This window comes from Hemicordylus capensis, chromosome 3 (assembly GCF_027244095.1).
Source record: "Hemicordylus capensis ecotype Gifberg chromosome 3, rHemCap1.1.pri, whole genome shotgun sequence".
Lineage (NCBI taxonomy): Eukaryota > Metazoa > Chordata > Lepidosauria > Squamata > Cordylidae > Hemicordylus > Hemicordylus capensis.
The window spans coordinates 214,353,835-214,368,154 of NC_069659.1; the positions used below are offsets into that span (position 1 = coordinate 214,353,835).

At 43.9% G+C, this 14,320-nt stretch overlaps 1 long non-coding RNA gene across 1 annotated transcript in view; it reads right to left on the reverse strand.

The window, feature by feature from the left end:
- LOC128350740 (uncharacterized) overlaps nucleotides 1–1,579 on the reverse strand; it is a 118,587-nt gene extending 117,008 nt beyond the window's left edge. Inside the window, exon 1 of the long non-coding RNA XR_008319432.1 lies at nucleotides 878–1,579. This is a non-coding gene — a long non-coding RNA (uncharacterized LOC128350740). The remainder of the gene's footprint in view (nucleotides 1–877) is intronic.
- Nucleotides 1,580–14,320: the final 12,741 nt, after the last annotated feature.

Sequence of the window (14,320 nt, forward strand, 5' to 3'; positions counted from 1 at the left end):
GGAGTTTCATGGCCAAGTGAGGGTTAGAATCAGGGGTGTAGCAAGGTTGGAGTGGGCCCAGAGACAAGATTTTAAAATGGGGCCCCCCCACTCAAAGTCCAGGGCCTCCGCACACCCCAGGCCCCCAAGGATTTAAGTCTGATATTCCAAAATAAGTATGCTGCCTGGAAATACATTTCGCTGAATACACACACGCAAACTTCACAATATATAGTGATATACATTGAGTACTATACATCTGTTTTACTTTTAATGCCTAGAACACACTAGAAAGATGAATGATTAAAATGGGCCCCTCGCTGCAGATTAGCCAAGGAGACTTTCAACCATGCAGGGTGAGCCTATGTTTGTTTTCTCAGAATTCTGAACAAATTCAGTCAAGTTTGATTCCAGGAGATTTTTCACAGGAGGCTTTTAAAGCCCTTTAAGACACATCTCCTCTGGAATAGAGGTGCTGCATTCACATGTTGGCCAGATTGACCCTGAAGTCCCTGCAAGTTATTGGGGAGCAGTTCACACACAAGAAAAATAAAATAAAATAAAATAAAAGCACAAGACATGCTTCACAGTTCTCACTCAGACCTTCTGGGTTGCAAAACAACTTGAACATAAGTGCATTTATAAATGAATGAATAAAATAAATATAATACTGTTTCTTCCAGAAGTTTTTGTAATTTTCTGCCATGAAACAAGCCACTTATAGGACTTTTTAGATAGATTTTTTAAAGCCAGCAAATTTTCCAAGCTGTTTAAAAATAAATATTCAGAGACTTCTCAGTCCCTCCCCCCCGCCATCAAAGCCCTATGGCAAGCAGATCCCTATATATCCGGGTGGGGGGGTGGGGAAGGTAACCACAAAGAGGAGTTCACACTCTACCTGGCAGCAGGGGGTCTTCTGCTGCAGAGCACAGCGGTGGCCACTCTGGCTGCCTCCTCCTTCCTGGCTGGCTTGGGCCCTACTGGAGTTCAGGCTTCACAGAGGCCTACACCAGACCTCCGTGGAAGCCCCGCCCACCCGCCGATCAGCTGAGAGGCGGCAGAAAAGGAGCTCTTTGCAGCTTGTCTGCTGCTTCGACTGCGGGCCAGCAGAACAAGCAGGAGAGACGGCGAACAGGGCAAGTGGCTGAGGGGCCTTGGGGCTGGGCAGGGGGCAATGAGGAGTCACGTGAGGTGCCTCTGGGGGGCCCCTCCAGGCAGTGGGGCCCCCAGACAACTGTCTCCCCTTGCCCGATCATTGTTACGCGCCTGGTTAGAATCTAGGTTTCTCCAGTCCTTGCCCAACAGTATCCACTGGCTTTCGAGACTTCCCTGTGCTTACCAGCATGACTTGTGCTTGTAATTATGAATTCGTTGTGGAAATTTTCCTCTGACAGCAGTCAGATTTTCTGAGGCCTCATTCAGACGTAATGTCAGAAAGAGATAAATGTACCAGAGGTTGGAGTTTGTGATCATCTGAAAGCATGAGACCACAGTTTCATCACCCAACCACAACTCCATTTTCACTCACAAATCTGAATTTGAACCCTCGGTTTGTAATGAGTTTTGCTGCTGAAACCTGAGGTCAGAAGGCACCATTGTGTTGTCCAAATTCTGTTGCCTGTCATAATGTCAGTTGTGTGCGCAAGCTCCTCCCACCATCATAGAGAGGCTGCCTCAAAGCAGTTCATAAATGTGTCTGTTCTAGGGTGACAGCATTTTTCGCTGATCACCTCTCGGAGCTGATGCCCTGCCCTTTGCCATCCCCTTCCTCACCCTGCTGCTGCTTGGCAACAGGGATGCCACATCACTGAAGTTCCTGCATTTAAAGGGATGGAATGGCATCGTGGAAAGAATGCTTTAAATAAAAGAAGGGGAATAGTCCAGTCACCAGTGTTCCCTCTAACAGGGATTCCCAGATATTGTTGACTACAACTCCCAGAATCCCCAAGCAAAAGCCATTAGAGCTGGGGATTCTGGATGTTGTAGTCAACATCTGGCAAACTCTGTTAGAGAGAATACTGGAATAGACACATGTGCCCTTTCATTGACTTAACACTTGATCTGGCCCCATTCCTGGGACTCTCCAATCTTCTAAATGGAATATGGTTTCTTTGGCCTTAATGTAAACAAAGGTATTGGCAAAGGATCCTGGGGACTGGTTTACTGTAACCAAGGTTGCCACCAGGCTTGCAGACCCAGGCAAAGCAATGAGAAAGACCCAACACACCCTGTCCTCATGCTGGCCACGGGGTTAGCCTTCTCATGAGAAGGCCAGTCCACCAGAGAAAACAGAAACACTAATGTGTTTTAGCTTTCCATTTGACTGCACTCTTATGAGGTAAACCTTCCAACTATGGCTGGGGGACATTGTTGTGAGGGTCCTGGCACCACGGTTTAATGATAGAACTCATAATCCATACCTTCCCCCTTCCACCCAACCCTTCCAGACTTAAATGTAGTCCATACTGCTGTGGGTGTTCAAACATTTCCAGGTTGGGTGGACAGACAAGGAGAGAACTGGGATGAACCTTGCATCCCCAGGCTAATCACTACCAGCTGTGCCTGATGCTGCAGTGAATGCAAAGCAGCCATCGTGGGGCACTCTGGGATGGGACACCCATTGGCCAGGTGACCATGAGCCAATTCCCAGGTGACCATGAGCAGCAAAACCGAGCATGGAGATGTGTTTCAGGGACACCAGACTCTTATAAGGGGCGTTTATATTCTTGGTTCCCAACAGTTGCCAGGGCCAGGAGGGATGTTGCTGAGGGACCATTTCCAGTGCTTTGGTGAAACTGTCAGCTGGGCTGGGCGGTAAAAGACCTCCAACCTGCATGTGTGTGTCTATGGTCAGGCAGTCTCATGAGAGAGTGGTCCGCTCCAGAGCAGGATCCATTTTTGTAGCATAAGAGGAATCTCTTATGCAATTTAATCCTGCTCTAGATGGATGGTTCTTCTCATGAGGTTTGGCCGAACATGCTTGCACCAAGGGGAAGGGGCTGGATCCCTCCCCCTACCAACTTGTACAAAAGACAGAGCAACACTACCAAAATTTGAAGGGGAAAATCCTAAGTAATCTCACCTCTTTTCAGCAGTCCCATCCTATCCATCCATCCTTAAGCACTCATGCATGGGATAGGGGTAGGGGTATAGAGGGAGGTGGAAAATAGAAGTTCCTGGGAAAATGGGGAGGGGAGGGGAGGGGGAGCATGCATCTCATGGCATATCTGCTGGAGAATGGGTTGCTGGAGAATGGGTGGGTGTGTCACAAATGGCCATTGCTGGTAACAAACTCATTCTGCAAACATGAGAAAAAGTAGAGAAATTGCTTGTGCAGTCTATCTTTAACCAGTACAAATGGGAAAAGAGGGGCCCAATCCTCTCTTCCCAGGGGAGGGAAGAGGGGGGGCCACAAGACCCTTCCTCCCCATTTGCAGAAGACAGTGGTGTGTGAGGAACGGGTTAAAATGTCTTTGCCCTGCCAATAGCAGGCAAATACTGCTCCCCTCCTGGCATTTGTGATGGGGTGCCCTGCTTATGTTGCCGGCTGCCGTCTCTGTGCTTGTGAATTACATCATTGCTCTTTCTTTCTCAGGGAGCAACGCACCTTGAGCCCGTCCTGTCAGTTGTTCCCCTCGCAGCGCTGTGATGAGTGCCCTGCTTATGTTGCTTGCTGAGTATGGTCTATCCTTCTCATGAGAGGGCCAGTCTACTGGGGAAGACCTAGGTGTAAGCCCTAGGTCTCCCTTTGGACTGCATGCTCACCAGTTGTGCTAATATCCCCAAAGGGTTTTTCCCCAACTTTCCCTGGCAAGACATAGAACTTAGGTGCTGCAGCCATTCCCCACCTTCCCTGTGAAGCCTTGCATGCACGCAAAGGGGAATTTGATGCTCCATGTGTCAGAACCTGGCCACATGTGTGGACGGGGGGAACACTGCTTACATGGACATATTAAAACCCTGGCCCTTCTCATGAATAAGTTTAGGGATAACAAACCCTCAAAGGGGAAGGGGCTGGGTCCCCCTTCCCTAAATTTTATGTGGGGGGGAATAGAACTTGGCAGCTTGAGAATCCCTGGTGGGGGCTACCTTTTAAACCCGGGCCCAGGCATCCCACCCACCCTCAGCCATTTTTCCTGCTCTGATTACTGTGATGGGTGATGGCGGCATCCAGGTTCGGATGTAGTGCTTTGGTGGCCAAACTGGAGGTCTCGGCAGCAAATCCTTGTGCAAACCAAAGGTTCAAACTGGAGTTTGGCAAGACAAACCTGCCCTAAACCGTGATTACCTGATTTTGGACATACTGGTGTTCCAACCTCTGCCCTGTTTAACTCTGGTTTTGTTTTATGTCTGAACTCTGTCACTATGTCTGAACAGGGCCTCAATGTGCTGATCTGGGGCCTATTCACACATCATGCTTGACTGGCCATAACAACTCATTTGAGGACTTTCTCTGTCAGTAGTGTGGGACACAACTGGAACACTTCTATTTCTGGGCACTTATCGTTCAGTTATTCTGGAGACAAACATAGTGGGAGACAGGTGATTGTTTATATGAGACTGGAAAGCTGGAAGTATCCTTGAAAACTGATGGTCAAGGGCTGAGGCACTTTTTTGTGTGGGAGGATTGTTGTCTCTGATCAAAAGGTTTTACAGCATTATTTAAACATGTATCATTTCAAATTTTTATTTAAGGATGTACTGTATATATCACCTTAACAAAATACGTATCAAGATGACTTTATAAACTTGTGAAACTTGTTTACTCAAAGGTAATAATGGAATGAGAGGCAATGTCTATTTCTCGTGCGACTACCAACACTCTGAAAAATACTGCTATATGTGGAATTGAAGTCAAGTAGAAGAAAATGGGCAGACAGGGAAACTACTCTGAGATGTTTTGAAATATCACTAAATGGGGGGAAACAAAATATACAGCTCATCTTTTATGTGACCTGGCATGCAATTCATTAGGATTATTTTTCATCAACAACAACAACAAAATCACAATGTGGTTTTTTTTTTTTTTAATGGGGGGGTGGTGGAATTGTTTCCCATAAAGAGGCTCACAATCTAAAAAGAAATCCAAGGGAAGCAGTAGCCACTGGAAGAACACCATGCTGGGGCTCTAAGTTATGGGGAATGAGTTATGAAGTCTGTCCTACATTGCAGCTAAAGATATATGAGACTGTAAGTACCAGCTGGTGCTCCTTCAGCTGCCTTCATTCTTATATTTTAAGCCCAGCTGAAATGCCACCATGTTTGAATTCATCCTGATAGAATCAAAATGCATCACTTTGAAAGATAGCAATCAAGACGTTGAAAAGCTGTTTTTGGCAACATCATTGCATTTAGATCTGCATAAATATTATTAGAAAGGCACTAACCACTCATTCAATTGGAATACAAGATGATGGATTCAAATGACAGCAGAAGGCCATCATCAGCTCCAGATCCTGCTGTCGATCTTCCCAAATGCATCTGGTCGGCCACCAGTGTTCTCTCTAATTTTTTTCATCTGTATGTGGAATGAGTTTTTTTCTGGGCGGCAGTATCAAGGCAGTGTGTGCGCACGTGCATTCAGAGGGGGGCCTTCCTCATTCAACCTGAACAGGATCTAGAATTAACTGAGCAGACATTAAAAAAAATTGTGAGTGCACACACGTGCACACGCCTTAGAGGGAACACTGCTAGCCACTATGAGAAACAACTGCCCCAGTCTAGTTATTATATCTGACTATGAATAAAGATGTGCATCCTAATGCACATCCAAATGAAAGCAATGCAGTTTTGCAAGACAATGTGCATGTCTGGATGGGCACTTGAATGTACATCTGATTTACATAGATGGATTCTGTTCCAGCAAGTGATATATGTGCAGACACCTGGGTGGATCTCCTTATCTGGATCAGGGCAAGAGTACTGGAGTAGATGGACCTTTAGCCCATTTAGGATCCAAGGTATTCAGGATAAATATCTCAAAGTATTCATGCTCTACCAAAAGCTTACCTATTAATGCAGTTGAATTCTTTCTTTAAAATATCTCTTTTAATATTTTAAAATATAAATTATACATAACTGAAATCCTGTTAGGGATATAGAGAAGCGGGAGGGGGAAGGAGGGTTATTATCAATAACATTCAGCCAGAAAGTAGCCCCCCCCCCCCAAATTACAAAATTGAACCCAAAGCTAAAGAGTATTGGAGAAATTTTCAAATCTAATTTGCACCTTGTCTGAATGTAATATAGTAATCATGTTTTCAGCAAGAATGTAATTGACCGATGTTTAATATAATGGAAGGATGCAGTTCTGTTCTCAAGCTGCCAATGGAGTACCGACCTGGGTCCCTGAGTGCAATCCCTGGGGAAGGGTTGTATTTAATCTCCCAAGTAGGCCTTGATTACTCTCTTCATTGCCTAGAAGCTGATCTCTGAGGCTTTCCCCACAGATGTATCATATCAGATGCCACTGGGCCTTGTTCCTGAAGGAATACTGCACAAGATCTTGCACTGTTAACTACCTTGTTGCCTAGCAATGATCAAGTCTTAAAACCAACAGCAAATTAAATGTGACGTTTGAGTGGGAAGGAAAGCTCCATCCAGATCTCCTTAATCTATGCATGATTGGTGGTGGGTGGGTGTGTTGTGGGTTTCAAATCCATAAAGCACTAAACTTCTTTATTTAGAAATGTACGTGAATAGTGAAATTGTACATCTCAGCTTTGCACATTTGCTCACGAGCTTGTCCAGGAAGGGGGAGGTAAGTCCTAGACAATAGTCTTCTTCCTCCATTCTGCTATTAATCTATATAGTGACACCCTCCATACGCTGGAGACAGACGCTGAGTGTATTTAGAAGCTCAGCGCCCACCTTCAAACCTGAACTGGGAGGGGCTGCAGCTCATCAATAAATCATATGCCAGGGATTGATTGGAGGCAGAAGGTCCCAGGTTCAATCCCTGGAATCCCCAGGTAGGGCTTGAGAAAGACCTCTGTAGAGATGCTGACAGTCACAGTAACTGACCTAGCTGGACCAAAAGCTTGACTTGATATAAAGCGGCGTCATGCCAGCAAATCCAATACCAGCCTTTGGTTTAATGTAATAGAAGAAATGAAGCCAGAAAGAGATAATGATCTTTCCTCTCTCCTCCTCTCAGGATGAAGGCCAAGAAATCCCTTGCACTGTCATTGAATGGAGGGGAAAGAAATATATTCTGGGGGACTGATAGGTGAAGGTGCTGTACCTGTTGGATTTCTGTCTGGATGTTTATGTGTGTGGCATTTTGGAGAATCACTGTGTCTTGTAGAAATGCATCAGGCAGAAACATATCAGGTACAACTCTAAAAAGAGACTGAGGAAACTAAACCTGGCTGCATTTCTGCCTAGATGTATCCCCATCCAGCTCAATATTAAGTTGAAAGACCAAGGCAAAGTCTGGGCGCATGAAGTCTAATTTGTAAAGCCAGCTTAAATGGCATGGAACGACATGAGCATATAAACTTGAATCTCCACACTTTTTAGAGCATGAGTGAAAACTGGAGCACTAACTCTCATCTCTTATCAAATGCTGTTTGACATTTTAATACCACTATATGTGAAAGCAATGAAGGAAATAAGTGTTCAGGGTTGAAAACAGATGTAGAATTGTTTTTAAAAGCTAAAGGGTACTCATATGACCACAAAGTGAGCAAACTCTTTTTTTCATTTGCCACTTTTATGTTGTTAGTCACCTTGTGGGGTGGGAGCAGTCTGTCTGACTGGAAGGCAAGAGAGAAGTCTTTTAATAAGTCAATAATAAATGGTACGTGAAAACTGAACTCATTTTAGAGCTGTGATTAATTGGGTAGCTCTGAGGTGAGGTCTGCATTTTTCATTCTTTTGAGATAGATATAAACCATCAAGCAGAACTTTCTGAGCTGATGGATAGATAATTCCACTCTCTGCTTCATCTCCTTTGAGTTTGTCATTCCCACACTCCCCAGACTGGCAAGTGAGGTATTAAAGGTATAATGGTTATAATTATTTCAAGGAGGTGAACCTTTGATGCAGAAAGCTGTCCTGGTGGGAATGGGTCAAAAGATGATTAGCTGGGAAAACTAATATAAACATTTGCTTATATTACCTATAAAGCCCTGAACAGCTTGGCCCCAGGGTATTTAAAACAGTGTTGTTTTCTTCTTCATGAACCCCGTCACCTATTAAGATAATTGGGGGAGGTCCTGTTGCAGTTGCCACTGGCTTGCTTGGTGGTGACCCCAAACCAGGCCTTCTCTGGAGCAGGATTTCTTAACCTTGGGCCCCCAGAAGTTGTTGGACTACAACTCCCAGAATCCTCAGCTGCAATGACTTTTGCTTGGGGATTATGGAAGTTGTAGTCCAACAACATCTGAGGGCCCAAGGTTAAGAAAACCTGCTCCAGTTGCCCCAAGTTGCAACCCAGTTGCCCCAAGGCTCTGGAACACACTCCCAAATGAAATTAGAATCTCCCCACCTCTGGTTGTAACTTGTTTTTATATGACTTTTGAAAACTACATCTGTTTCATCAGGCTTTTAGTTTATATTTTAAAGTTTTTAAATTTTATTTACAGTAATTTTGTTTTATATGATTTGGAGTTTTTAGCTGCTGCTTGTTTAGATTGTAAACTGCCCTGAGATTATATATAGGGCGGTATATACATGCATTAAATAATAACAATAACAACAACAACAATAATAATTAATTAATAGAATAGTTACTGAAAAGTATTAGAAAATGAGTATCCTATTCAGTATACTCTAACCAATGGCTAAAGCATCACTCTCCCATATATTTCCTATTGTGACATTAACCTGCCATTGAGGAATGTACCAGACCAAACCTAGCATCTGCTCTGACTCCCATTCATGATTCAGGCTTTTGGGCACAGTATCATCTCACATAATTCATGATTTGCTTAGGGCATTCTCCCCTCACAAGATTCAGTGATGGTTGCAAGCTTATTTCCATTGTATAATGGGCTTGGATACATTCATGGTTTGTATAATAGGGTTAAACTCCACCAATGACTATTCCTGGTAGCCATAAAATTGCAGTGGAACCTCCCTGTCTAAGGGCAGTATACTCCTGAATGCCAGGTGCTGCAGAAAAATGGGAAGAACCACCGCCTCCATGCCCTCTTTCTAGGCTTCCAAGAGTACAGACCACTTTTGTAAACAAAATAGTACCTTTGTAAACCGTTGATTAGTAGACCTTTGATCCAGTCCAGGAGGGCTCCATACGCTAGCAGTCTTTTCCTGTATCCAAAATTCATGTCTTTGATCAAAGACAAAAATTGAGAGCAGCCATGGAGTAGGGATGTGCACCAGCTTTTTAAGGGAACCACTACCGCCCCAATGAACCAGTTCAAATGCTGGCACCCAAAGCCAGTTCGGCGCTTCCAAGAGAAGGTGACGAACCGGCTTGTACACATCCCTACGTTGGAGAAATCAGAAAGAAGTATTGTCATTTGCCTTTGTCCAAGTGAGTGCACAAAGAGGTTTTTTGGTTTTGTTTTGTTTTTTAAAGAAAAGAAACCACAGGTTGACTTTTGACTATTTATTTACTCATATATTTTGTTTGTTTGTTTGTTACATATTTTTATACCACCCAAAACCTACATCTCTGGGCAGTTTACAACAAGATAAAAACAAAAGTCAAACATTAGTTAAAAACAAAAACAAGAAATTTAAAACACAACAATTAAAAAAAAAAAGATTTCCCTTCTTCTTCTTGTGTACTGCCCATCACTGAAAATTATCAGGGCAGTTTATAACACAATGGGGCAACATATACTAAAACCATTCATTCAACATGCTAACTTCAAAACAGTGGGATAAAAGTAGCAACTCATCAGATCTTAAAAGGGAGAATAAAACCGTCTTTGCCTGGTGCCAAAAATGTGTTAGCACTGCTGCCTGGTAGGTCTCATACGGAGAGAATCCCAAAATGGAACAGCATAGTTGAAAAGGCCCTTATTGCCACTCACCTCAAGATGGTTGGGGGGTACCAGAGCAGGCCCTCACAAACAGTGAGGAGTTGGGTTGACATGGAAGGAGGCTGCTACTTTGTTCTAGCTATCAACATGAATCTGTCTTGTGAATGGATGTCTGGTGGCCAACCCATGTTCACAGTCGTCATTGACCCTACTCTCATCGTCCTATCATTGTTCTTTCAAAAACATGTGATGGTCTCTATCAGGCCTACTCAACTTACCCCCCCCCACCAACTGTTTTTGAACTACAACTCCCATAATCCCCAGCCACAGTGGCCAATAGCCAGGGACATCTGCAGGAGGGCCGAAGTTGTTGAGCAGCCCTGGTCTACATCTTCCCAGAAGTGAGAATTAATGCCTTACAGAGAGAACTGGTCTTTGTAGTAGTTCTAACTGCCGGGGTGGGCAATAGGCATACATGGCCCTCCAGCTGCTGGTGAACTACAGCTCACATTGGCTGGGGATGATGGGGGTTGTAGTTCAACAATAGCTGGGGGGTGAGGTTTGCCTACCTCTGAGGGTTTGGATGAAACTGTTCTCAGTGGTTGCATTTACTTTCACTACACACTCAGCTAATCCACCCCCCTCAATCTAGATTTGTACACTGTCTTGAAATGTGGGCATTCAAACAGCAGTCTCTTGCTCTGCTCTTACTTCTGCTGTCTCCTCTACTCTTCGCCTTTTCAAGAATGCACTGCCATTGTGTGATGGTATCACTGCACCATATGCAGCTGCCCTGCTACATTATGACACCATCACCCAAGTTTGGATGTGATTGGTCAATGCAGCAGGATATGTGAGCATTCCCATTCAATGCTGCATTGTGCCATCTGTTCATAATGGTCTCACACGATTGCCATGCTACATCAGTTGGATTTTTAGCAAAAGAAGAATTAGTAGCAGCAACCATGGAGTTGTAGAAAGCACACCAGATGCAGAAGCTAGTTCAATGGGAGTTCTGGACAATTCCGTAGCTATTTAATGCAAACATTCTGCAAATTTGGTAATGTGATTTCGATACAGAAGAACAAGATGGATGAAATTTCAATACACACTTTCTTGACTCTATCTGCTATTCACTGCTGGTGGCAGAAGGTGAGATCCAATATTGAATAGATTCAGGCACAGAGCTGAATCTGAAAAGACATCAAACAGAAAGGGGGGGGGAAATTGTGCCCCTAGAAAAATAGTTGCAGTATGTTAGCCAGTGGATGATTACAAACTAGGTAGGTTTATCTGGATTCATAATATCTGCAGGCAGCAGCAGCATTAATTCCAGTGGCTTACATGTGATGCAGTTTTACAAGGGTGGTTCAGAGCTGCCCATGCAACTGTGACCTTACATAGGAAGCTGGCTGCCTTCTACTGAGTCAGACCATTGGTCCATCTAGCTTACTACTGTCTGCACAGACTGGCAGCAGCTTATCCAGGATTGCAGGCAGGAGTCTCTCTCAGCCCTATCTTGGAGATGCCAAGGAGGGAATCTGGGTCCTTCTGCATACATCCCCTAAGGGGAATATCTTACTGTGCTCACATGTAGTCTCCCATTCAAATACAAACCAGGGTAGACCTTGCTTAGCAAAGGGGACAATTCATGCTTACTACCACAAGACCAGCTCTCCTTGCAGCTTTTAACAAACTCACCCACGGTGCTGTGCCACAAGGCTCTTCCACTACTACTTCCCCTTGCACAGTTGCACATCCTGATACTACTTGTATTGGGAATACTGTAAATAGCTTCACAATGCACAAGGGTAAGTGGTACGTAACAGCAGAAGTATCCTCTTACTCAGCACAGTGGGCTTGTTAGATGTTCGCAACGGTGCAGGCAATTCTGAGCTGCTCTCATAAAGTTTTGTAGCATATAAACTAGTGCGCTTTTTGTAGAATTATATTTTTAGTTCTCAATGTTTTTGGTAGAAACTAGCAGTTTTGGTGAGAAAGAATTCTTTTTTTCTATTAAAAAAGATTTTGCAAATTCTGCAGTTTTTTCAGTCAGTTTTGGTGGCTTTTTTCGGGGTTGGGGCTTGGCTGCTACTGCTTCCTCTTTCCTCGATTAGAACCATACCACCCAGCCAGGGATCACACAGCAAAGAAGATGATGTCCTAAACCAATGTTGCCAATCACATGTGGCTATTAAGGGTGTGCACAAAACCAATTTGCCCGCCTTATTTAGAGTCTGGACTGGACTTGAACCAGACCAGGCATGTTCAGTTTTGTGCCCCCAAACTAGAACCTCAGCTCGACTGCCATACCCACCATTAAGATTTTTTATTTTTTATTTTTAAATTAGAACCCCAAACCAGCCCCAAGCCAGACCGGGGAAAGGAGGTTCAGCTTGAGGTTGAGCTGAACCGGGCCCAGTTCAGCTTGGGGCAAGTCCTCGAGCTGGCCCTGTTCGATGGTGAACCGGCTCAACTTCAAGTCGGTTCGTACATCCCCGTTGGCTATGTAGTGATGTCAGTTGAGGGCAATGTAAATGAATACTGAACATTTTCACAAGGAGTGCTGAACAGTTACTGAAGAACTGAGCTATTTTTGGCTCTGCCAAAAGGTTAATGAAAAACTGTGAGTGGTTTAAATTCAGCTTTATTTTTTTTCACTCACGCATTATTGCCATGTTTAGAATCTAGGAAAGCATAACTGGATTAAGTTGGGAGTTACAGTATTAGATGCAGCTAGGGTTCAATCTGATCTGACCCTTAGGTTTGTCATCACTGTAAAAAGTACTCCAGAGGGGAGACTATGAAAATGCCACCTGAAATGATGTTTCTTAGATTATGTGCAAACACTTTCTCACGGGGACATTGGCTGTAAAAATATCAATCAGATGGTAAGGGATCTCAGCTTTTTTATTTTACAAAAATCCCTCTTAATCCCCATTTTCCCTCAATGATTCTTAAGACTCCATTGTCCACTGAATAAAGCTGCAGTGTGGCTTTCCCCCACATCCCCAAAATCCTTTTCTAGCTTTCCTTCCACTTTACCTTATGATGTTCTGCAAAAAATAAAATCAGGTGGCCATTTCCTAGCACTTCTAAATGATTGCTTTTGGTGAAGGCATTTAACTAAGAGAGATGTGTAGACTGATAGCTGAGCAGAGGCTTTAGAAAGCACTACAGGGGTAACAAAGAAAGTGCAATCAGCTTGTCAATAGAGGCTGGATTCAGATTCATCCAGGTGACAGAAAAGGATAATGGACAAGCACTCCACAACTGAAATCCCATAAAATATTTGGTCTAAAGTGCCCCCTAGTGGTTGTAGTAGTTTCCTGTTGTTGAATTGCAAGATTACTGGCATGATCATGTTTGTGCTAATATCCATTGCATAGAATCCTAAATTTTGCTTCTTGGTTTTCCAAAGGCAAGGGTTGAACCTGTTCTGGGTGGTTAATTAGTTGCCCCCTCACCTAACTTCATCAATAGTGACATTCAGGGATCCACAGAAAATAAAATTGAATTATTTAACTGTAAGCAGAGAGGGTTTTCTCCATAAAGATCAAGTTCTGAGAGCCACTTAATTGCCCTGCCATGCTTGGAAAGGGATCCCCTTGTCTCTCTTTAACAGATTGTGTTGTGTTGTGTCTTTTCCTTCTCCTCATTATGTTTTGCTGTAGAATGTTTCTCATGTGGCCTTATGCAAGGTGTTTCGGCAGCATTAATTTGTTCTGTGTCATCCTTGTCTATTCTGAAGTCTTTGCTGAGATAATTTCCTTGAAACTAAGTTTCTAGTTGTTAGAAAACTAGATCCCATATTTAGGTCAGTTTACATGCAGAGATTTTGTAAATCAAGATAGCAGACTGTGATTGTAGTTGTTTACCTGTATGGCATCTATCAGCATGCATGTCATTTTAGACAGGAACATGGAAAAAAGAACGGTCCCTGCCCCATAGAGCTTATAAGCCAAACCTGAAATCCATTGCTGCAAAAATGCAATTACACCACTACAGCAGTGAACCTGCATTAATATAAAGCAGGTTGCCAAAATATAAACACATAGAACCATAGGCGTAACTATAGGGGGGCAGGGGGGGCACGTGCCCCGGGCGCCACTTGGCAGGGGGTGCCAAAAAGTGCCCCTGCCGATTTGCCGGAAATTTTTTTTTAATTATTTTTTATTTTATTTTATTTTATTTTATTTTATTTTATTTTGCAGAGCAGTCCCCCTCCCCCAGTCCCGGAGCCCGCCCCCCCCCCCAATTGGCATTGCTCATCCAGCACTGGGCGCCGCGGCGTCTTCGTAGTCCAAGTCTCTGACTCTCACTCCCCGGCGCACCCCGCCACCAGTCGCGCATGCGTTGAGAGGAGGACACGCACCAGAGCAAACTTC